Source organism: Arachis stenosperma, chromosome 3 (genome assembly GCF_014773155.1).
Source record: "Arachis stenosperma cultivar V10309 chromosome 3, arast.V10309.gnm1.PFL2, whole genome shotgun sequence".
Taxonomy (NCBI): Eukaryota; Viridiplantae; Streptophyta; class Magnoliopsida; order Fabales; family Fabaceae; genus Arachis; species Arachis stenosperma.
The window spans coordinates 76,096,211-76,105,896 of NC_080379.1; the positions used below are offsets into that span (position 1 = coordinate 76,096,211).

The following is a 9,686-nucleotide window of genomic DNA, read 5'->3' on the forward strand; positions in this document are numbered from 1 at the left end:
TTGTTGTGTCTAGGGACTTGCTTGAATAAGAATTCAATCTGTGTTTCCAGTTTCTTGATGGCAGCATATTGATTCTGCTTGTTGGATTGCACTTCTTCCTGGAAAGCTTTACTATCTTGAATTTCCTTGCATAAGTTTTCAAGTAGAGCCTCAATCTTTGAGAGTCTATCATTTGTTAGAGATGGTGGGTTGAGATTAGGTGGTTGAGAAGGTTAGTTAGGTGGGTGTTGATAGGATCTTTGTGAGGTGTGTTAGTGAGTTGCATTGTTGTTGGAATTGAGGTTGTGGCGTCTCTAATCTTGACCTTGGTCTTGTTGATTTCCCCACCCAAAGTTGGGGTGATTTCTCCATCCACAGTTGTAAGTTTTAGAGTATGGATCATGGATTTGTCTAGGTGAGTTTCCAACATAATTTGCTTGCTCCCAGTCACCTTCTTCTCTTATATTCACTCCTTCTTGAGCTGGTGATGAAGTGATGGCTGTTGCAACTTGGTTTTCCTCCACCTTCTTAGTAAGATCTGCTAGCTGCTTGGTGATCATCTTATTTTGAGCTAGCAATGCATCCATGTGGTTCAGCTCCATTACTCCTCTAGTGTTACTTCTTTCGGAGGTATAGAAGTAGTCATTCTCAGCAACTGTTTCAATGACGTCTGTGGCTTCTTCAATCGTTTTCTTCTTGTTTAGAGAGCCTCCTGATGAATGATCTACGGCCTTCTTTGACTCATAGGAAAGACCTTCATAGAAAATGTGAAGTTGAACCCATTCATCGAACATTTCTGGTGGGCATCTTCTTATTAAGTCCTTGAATCTCTCCCATGCTTCATAGAGAGTCTCACCATCTTGCTGCCTGAAGGTTTGCACCTCAGCTCTCAGCCTGTTGATTCTTTGGGGAGGGTAGAATCTTGCCAAAAATTTGTTCACCACATCTTTCCAATTTGTTAAGCTCTCCTTTGGGAAGGATTCAAGCCATTTGGATGCCTTGTCCCTGAGTGAAAAAGGGAACAAGAGCTGCTTATAGACATCCGGGTGGACTCCATTAGACTTCACAGTGTCACAAATCCTCAGGAAGGTGGTTAGGTGTTGATTGGGGTCTTCTTGAGCACTTCCTCTAAATGAACAATTGTTCTGAACAAAGGTGATGAGCTGGGGTTTTAGTTCAAAGTTGTTGGCATGTATGGTGGGCTTCTGGATGCTACTTCCACAGTTTCCTGGATTAGGATTAGTGTAGGAGCCTAGAACTCTCATTTCTTGCCCAGCACGGTTTGCAGGGCCTTCTCTAGCATGGTTGTGAGCTTCTTCTTCAGGATTGTTTTCTAAATTCTCTTCCATGTTGGGTTCAAAGTACTCTTCCTCTTCCTCAGCACCAACAATTCCTTTCCCTCTTGCTTCCCTCCTTAGTCTTCAGAGGGTCCTTTCAGGTTCTGAATCGAAGGAAATTGAAGCTCCCTCTCTTCTCCCTGTCATACAACTAACAAAACTCACAGCAAGAGATAAAATGAGGAGATTATTCTTGTTAGAGTATTTGTTAGTGTGAGTGATGCAAATTATCAAACAGTTAGTGGGTTAGTGAGCAGAATTGTAATTAACAAAGAACGAAAGAAAATAGAGAGGGTAAAGGGGATGAGGAAGTGATGAGCGGATAATTTATAAGCTTTTTGGCATTGTTTTTAGGTAGTTTTTAGTAAGTTCAAGCTACTTTTAGGGATGTTTTCATTAGTTTTTATGTTAAATTCACATTTCTGGACGTTACTATGAGTTTGTGTGTTTTTCTGTGATTTCAGGTAAATTCTGACTGAAATTGAGGGACTTGAGCAAAACTCTGAAAAAGGCTGACAAAAGGACTGCTGATGTTGTTGGAATCTGACCTCCCTGCACTCGAAATGGATTTTCTGGAGCTACAGAACTCCAAATGGCGCGCTCTTACCGGCGTTGGAAAGTAGACATCCAGAGCTTTCCAGCAATATATAATAGTCCATACTTTATTCGGAAATTGACGACGTAACATGGCGTTGAACGCAAAGTACATGCTGCTGTCTGGAGTTAAACGCCAGAAAAACGTCATGATCCGGAGTTGAACGCCCAAAACACGTCATAACTTGGAGTTCAACTCCAAGAGAAGCCTCAGCTCGTGGATTGATCAAGCTCAGCCCAAGCATACACCAAGTGGGCCCCGGAAGTGGATTTATACATCAATTACTTACTCATGTAAACCCTAGGAGCTAGTTTATTATAAATAGAACATTTAACTATTGTATTAGAAGTCTTTGATCATTCGGTCTTGGGACCACATGCGGGCTGGCCATTCGGCCATGCCTGAACCTTTAACTTATGTATTTTCAACGGTGGAGTTTCTGCACACCATAGATTAAGGGTGTGGAGCTCTGCTGTACCTCAAGTATTAATGCAATTCTATTTTCTTTTATTCAATTCTATCTTATTCTTATTCCAAGATATTCATTCGCACCTAAGAACATGATGAATGTGATGATTATGTGACGCTGATTATCATTCTCACTTATGAATGCGCGTGATTGACAACCACCTTCGTTCTACATGCAACCGAGCTTGAATGTGTATCTCTTAGATTCCCCAACAGAATCTTCGTGGTATAAGCTAGATAGATGGCGGCATTTATGAGGATCCAGAAAGTCTCACCTTGTCTGTGGTATTCCGAGTAGGATCCTGGGAATCTGGAAAGTCTAACCTTGTCCGTGGTATTCCAAGTAGGATTCCGGTAATGAATGACTGTGACGTGCTTCAGACTCGCAAGTGCTGGGCGTTAGTGACAGACGCAAAAGAATCAAGGGATTCTATTCCAGTAGGCGCGGGAACCAACCAGTGATTAGCCGTGCTGTGACAGAGCGCGTGAGCGTAGTTTTCACTGCGAGGATGGGATGTAGCCTTCGGCCAGGTGATGCCTCCAGACGATTAGCCATGCGAGTGACAGCCGCAGAGGACCATTTTCCTGAGAGGATTCAAAGTAGCCATCGTCGAACGGTGAACCCCTATACACAGTTTGCCATAGAAAGGAGTAAGAAGGATTGAGTTGAAGCAGTAGGAAAGTAGGCGTTCTTGAGCCATACAGTCTCTCCACTCGCTTATCTGAAATTCCCACGAATGAATCTGCATAAGTATTCTATCCCTTTTATTATTTCTTCTTTTCATTATTATTAATTTTCGAAACCATAAACAAATTTAATCTGCCTAACTGAGATTTACAAGGTGACCATGGCTTGCTTCATACCAACAATCTCTGTGGGATCGACCCTTACTCACATAAGGTTTATTACTTGGACGACCTAGTACACTTGCTGGTTAGTTGAACAGAGTTGTGTTCACTCGTGCCAATTTCAAATTCCATAATTTTACAAGGAGTGCAACTTAAAGAATAAGGATCACAATTTCGTCCACCATGTTTTTGGCGCCGTTGCCGGGGATTGTTCGAGTATGGACAACTGACAGTTCATCTTGTTGCTCAGATTAGGTAATTTTCTTTTCAAAAATCTTTTTCAAAAATTTTTCTTTTATTTTTCGTTTTTCATAACATTATTTCCAAAAAAAAAATTAATAAAAATACAAAAACATTAGAAAATCATAAAAATAAAAAATATTTTGTGTTTCTTGTTTAAGTCTTGAGTCAAATTTTAAGTTTGGTGTCAATTGCATGCTTTTAAAATTTTTTTCTTGCATTTTTCGAAAATCCCATGCATTCATAGTGTTCTTCATGATCTTCAAGTTGTTCTTGGTAAGTTTTCTTGTTTGATCTTGATGTTTTCTTGTTTTGTGTCTTTTCTTGTTTTTCATGTGCATCTTTGCATTCATATTTTCCAAGCATTAAAAATTTCTAAGTTTGGTGTCTTGCATGTTTTCTTTGCATCAAAAAATTTTTCAAAATTATGTTCTTGATGTTCATCATGATCTTCAAAGTGTTCTTGGTGTTCATCTTGACATTCATAGCATTCTTGCATGCATTCATTGTTTTGATCTAAAAATTTCATGCATTGAGTAATTTTGTTGTTTTTCTCTCTCATAACTAAAAATTCAAAAATCAAAAAAATATCTTTTCTTTATTTCCCTCCAAATTTTCGAAATTTTGGGTTGACTTGGTCAAAAATTTTTAAAATTAGTTGTTTCTTACAAGTCAAGTCAAAATTTCAAATTTTAAAAATCTTATCTTTTTAAAATCTTTTTCAAAAATCATATCTTTTTCATTTTTTATAATTTTCGAAAATTTCAAAAATATTTTTCAAATTATTTTCAAAATCTTTTCCTTATCATTACATCATATTTTCGAAAATTCACTAATAATTAATGTGATGGGTTCAAAAATTTGAAGTTTGTTACTTTCTTGTCAAGAAAGGTTCAATCTTTAAGTTCTAGAATCTTATCTTGTAGTTTCTTGTTAGTGAAGTAAATAATTTCAAAATTTTTGAATTAAATCATTTTATCTTTTATTTGATCTTTTTCAAAAAATTTTATCTTTTTCAAAATTTGATTTCAAAATATCTTATCTAATTTCTTATCTTCTTATCTTTTTCAATTTTGATTTCAAATCTTTTTCAATCAACTAACTAACTTTTTGTTTGTTTCTTATCTTGTTCAAAACCACCTAACTACTTTTCCCTCTTCAATTTTCGAAAACATCTCCCTCTCTTTTCAAAAATTCTTTCTAATTAATTAATTGTTTCAAATTTTAATTTCAATTACATTTATCTCTAATTTTCGAAAATCACTAACCCTTTTTTAAATTTATTTTCAAAATTCTCTTTCCCTTTTCTTCTTCTATTAAATTATTTAATTACTAACACTTCTTTCCACCTCTCTTCATCCAAAAATCCGAATCTCCCTCTTCATTCTTCTACCCCTTCTTTTTCTACTAACATAAAGGAATCTCTATACTGTGACATAGAGGATTCCTCTTCTTTTCTTGTTTTCTTCTCTTTCATATGAGCAGGAACAAGGATAAAGGCACTCTTGTTGAAATTGATCCAGAACCTGAAAGGACTCTGAAGAGAAAATTAAGAGAAGCTAAATTACAACAATCCAGAAACAACCTTTCAGAAATTTTCGAACAAGAGAAGGAGATGGCAGCCGAAAATAATAATAATAATGCAAGGAGAATGCTTGGTGACTTCACAAAGCCAACGTCCAAGTTTGATGGAAGAAGCATCTCCATTCCTGCCATTGGAGCCAATAACTTTGAGCTTAAGCCTCAACTAGTTGCTTTAATGCAACAAAACTGCAAGTTTTATGGACTTCCATCTGAAGATCCTTATCAGTTTTTAACTGAGTTCTTGCAGATCTGTGAGACTGTAAAGACGAATGGAGTTGATCCTGAAGTCTACAGACTCATGCTTTTCCCTTTTGCTGTAAGAGACAGAGCTAGAATATGGTTGGATTCACAACCTAAGGATAGCTTGGACTCATGGGATAAGCTAGTCACTACCTTCTTGGATAAATTCTTTCCTCCTCAAAAGCTGAGCAAGCTAAGAGTGGATGTTCAAACCATCAAATAAAAAGATGGTGAATCCCTCTATGAAGCTTGGGAAAGATACAAGCAGCTGACCAAAAGATGTCCATCTGACATGTTCTCAGAATGGACCATATTAGATATATTCTATTATGGTCTCTCTGAATTTTCGAAAATGTCATTGGACCATTCTGCAGGTGGATCTATTCACCTGAAGAAAACGCCTGAAGAGGCTCAAGAGCTCATTGACATGGTTGCAAACAACCAATTCATGTACACTTCTGAGAGGAATTCCGTGAATAATGGGATACCTCAAAAGAAAGGAGTTCTTGAAATTGATACTCTGAATGCCATATTGGCTCAGAACAAGGTGTTGACTCAACAGGTCAACATGATCTCTCAAAATCTGAATGGATGGCAACATGCATCCAACAGTACTAGAGAGGCAGCTTCTGAAGAAGCTTATGATCCTGAGAACCCTGTCATGGCAGAGGTTAATTACATGGGTGAACCTTATGGAAACACCTATAACCCATCATGGAGAAATCATCCAAATTTCTCATGGAAGGATCAACAAAAGCCTCAACAAGGCTTTAACAATGGTGGACGTAATAGGCTGGGCAATAGCAAGCCATATCCATCATCTTCTCAGCAACAGACAGAGAATTCTGAACAAAACACTTCTAATTTAGCCAATGTAGTCTCTGATCTGTCAAAGGCCACTTTCAGTTTCAAGAGTGAAACAAGATCCTCCATTAGAAATCTGGAGGCACAAGTGGGCTAGCTGAGTAAGAAAGTCATTAAAACTCCTCCCAGTATTCTCCCAAGCAATACAGAAGAGAATCCAAAAGGATAGTGCAAGGCCATTGACATAGTCAATATGGCCGAATGCACAAGGGAGGAGGAGGACGAAAATCCTAGTGAGGAAAACCTCCTGGGACGTCCCTTAAGCAAGAAAGAGTTTCCTATTAAGGATCCAAAGGAATCTGAGGCTCATATAGAGACCATAGAGATTCCATTGAATCTCCTTCTGCCATTCATGAGCTCTGAAGACTATTCATCCTCAGAAGAGGATGAAGATGTGACTGGAGAGCAAGTTGCTCAATATTTAGGAGCTATCATGAAGCTGAATGCCAAGTTATTTGGTAATGAGACCTGGGAAAGTGAACCTCCCTTGCTCATTAATGAACTAGATACTTGGATTCAGAAAATTCTATCTCAAAAGAAACAAGATCCTGGCAAGTTCTTAATACCCTGTACCATAGGCACCATGATCTTTGAAAAAGCTCTGTGTGATCTGGGGTCAGGGATAAATCTTATGCCACTCTCTGTAATGGAGAAGCTGGGGATCATTGAGGTACAACCTGCCTTATTCTCATTACAACTGGCAGACAAGTCATTGAGACAAGCTTATGGATTAGTAGAGGACGTGCTAGTAAAGGTTGAAGGCCTTTACATCCCTGCTGATTTCATAATCTTAGACACTAGGAAGGAAGAGGATGATTGCATCATCCTTGGAAGACCTTTCCTAGCCACAGCAGGAGCTGTGATAGATGTCAACAGAGGTAAATTAGTCCTTCAATTAAATGGGGACTACCTTGTGTTTAAGGCACATGGCAATCCCTCTGTGACAGAAGAGAGTAAGCATGAAGAGCTTCTCTCAGTTCAGAGTCAAGAAGAGCCCACACAGTCAAACTCTAAGTTTGGTGTTAAGACCCCATATCCAAACTCTAAGTTTGGTGTTGGCAACTATACAACATTGACCTGATCACCTTGTGGCTCCATGGGAGCCACTGTCAAGCTATTGACATTAAAGAAGCGCTTGTTGGGAGGCAACCCAATTTTATTTATCTAATTTCTATTTTATACTATTTTATTGTTGTTTTGTGTTTTATTAGGTACATGATAATGAGGAGTCACAAAAAAAATCATAAAAATTAAAAACAGAATCAAAAACAGTAGAAGAAAAAATTTTCACCCTGGAGGACGCACAGGCTGGCGTTCAACGCCAGTAAGGTGCATCTGGCTGGCGTTCAACGCCAGAACAGAGCACCATTCTGGCGCTGAACGCCAGAAACAAGCAACATTCTGGCGCTGAACGCCAGGAATGTGCCCAGAGAGGAAAAACTGGCGCTGAACGCCAGTAACAAGCATGAAACTGGCGTTCAACGCCAGAAACATGCTTTACATGGGCGTTGAATGCCCAGAATGTGCACCAATGGGCGTTTAAACGCCAGAATGATGCACAAAGGCATTTTACATGCCTATTTGGTGCAGGGATGGAATTCCTTGACACCTCAGGATCTGTGGACCCCACAGAATCACCTTAGGATTTGTGGACCCCACAGGATCCCCACCTACCATATTCCCACCTTCCCTCTTAATCCTAATCACACTCTCCTAATCTAAATTCACTCTTCCCCATGTCACACTTCCCAACAACTTTCACCAATCACCTCAATTCCTCTTCCCAATTACCCCATTCACCACTCACATCCATCCACTCTTCCCCATAAACCCCACCTACCTTCAAAAATTCAAAACCAATTTCCCACCCATTCCCACCCAAAATGGCCGAACATACCTCCTCCCTCTCCCTATAAATACCCTTCCTTTCTACTTCATTTTCACACAACACAAACCCCTTCTTCTTCACCTACACCGAACCTACCACTCCCCCTTCTCTACCATATTTTCTTCTTCTTCTTCTTCTCTTCTTTCTTTTCTTGCTCGAGGGCGAGCAATATTTTAAGTTTGGTGTGGTAAAAGCATAAGCTTTTTTTTGTTTTTCCATTACCAATGGCACCTAAGGCCGGAGTATCCTCTAGAAAAGGAAAAGGGAAGACAAAAGCTTCCACCTCCAAGTCATGGGAGATGGAAAGATTCATCTCCAAGAGCCATCAAGACCACTTCTATGATGTTGTGGCAAAGAAGAAGGTGATCCCTGAGGTCCCTTTCAAGCTCAAGAAAAATGAGTATCCGGAGATCCGACATGAAGTCCGAAGAAGAGGTTGGGAAGTCTTAACCAACCCCATGCAACAAGTCGGAATCTTAATGGTTCAAGAGTTCTATGCCAATGCATGGATCACTAGGAACCATGACCAAGGTATGAACCCGAGTCCAAAGAATTATCTCACAATGGTTCGGGGGAAATACTTGGATTTCAGTCCGGAAAATGTAAGGTTGGCGTTTCACTTGCCCATGATGCAAGGAGATGAACGCCCCTACACTAGAAGGGTCAACTTTGATCAAAGGTTGGACCAAGTCCTCATGGACATTTGTGTGGAAGGAGCTCAATGGAAGAGAGACTCCAAAGGCAAGCCAGTCCAACTAAGAAGACTGGACCTCAAGCCTATAGCTAGAGGATGGTTGGAGTTCATTCAACGCTCCATCATTCCTACTAGCAACCGATCTGAAGTTACTGTGGATCGGGCCATCATGATTCATGGCATCATGATTGGAGAGGAAGTAGAAGTTCATGAGGTCATCTCCAATGAAATCTACAAAATAGCCGACAAGCCTTCACCCATGGCACAGCTAGCTTTTCCTCACCTTATTTGCCATCTATGTTACTCAGCTGGAGTCATCATAGAAGGAGACATCTTCATTGAAGAGGATAAGCCCATCACCAAGAAGAGGATGGAGCAAGCAAGAGAGACCCCTCACAGTTCTCAAGAGATGCATGAGGAAGCTCATCATCAAGAACTTCCTGAGATGCCTCAAGGGATGCACTTTCCTCCAAACAACTATTGGGAGCAACTCAACACTTCTTTAGAAGGTTTGAGCCACAATGTGGAACAATTAAGGGTGGAACATCATGAGCACTTCATCATTCTCCAAGAAATAAGAGAAGATCAAAGAGCAATGAGGGAGGAGCAACAAAGGCAAGGAAGGGACATAGAAGAGCTTAAGGACATTGTTGGACCTTCAAGAAGAAGACGCCACTAGAGGTTGATTCATTCCTTGTTCTTTATTTCTTTCTGCTTTTCGATTTTTAATATTGTGTTTATCTATGTTTTGTGTCTTTATTTCATAATCATTAGTATGTAACCATGCCTTAAAGCTATGAATAAAATCCATTAATCCTTCACTTCTCTTAAATGAAAAATGTTTTAACTCAAAGGAACAAGAAGTACATAAATTTCGAAAATAGCTCTTGAATTTAGTTTAATTATATTGATGTGGTGACAATACATTTTGTTTTCTGAATGAATGCT

At 39.4% G+C, this 9,686-nt stretch overlaps 1 non-coding gene across 1 annotated transcript; it reads left to right on the forward strand.

Annotated features, from left to right (window-relative positions):
• Positions 1-767: 767 nt before the first annotated feature.
• On the forward strand, positions 768-875 carry LOC130972133 (small nucleolar RNA R71). Its single transcript, XR_009083329.1, has one exon. It is a non-coding gene; the product is annotated as a small nucleolar RNA R71 (small nucleolar RNA).
• Positions 876-9,686: the final 8,811 nt, after the last annotated feature.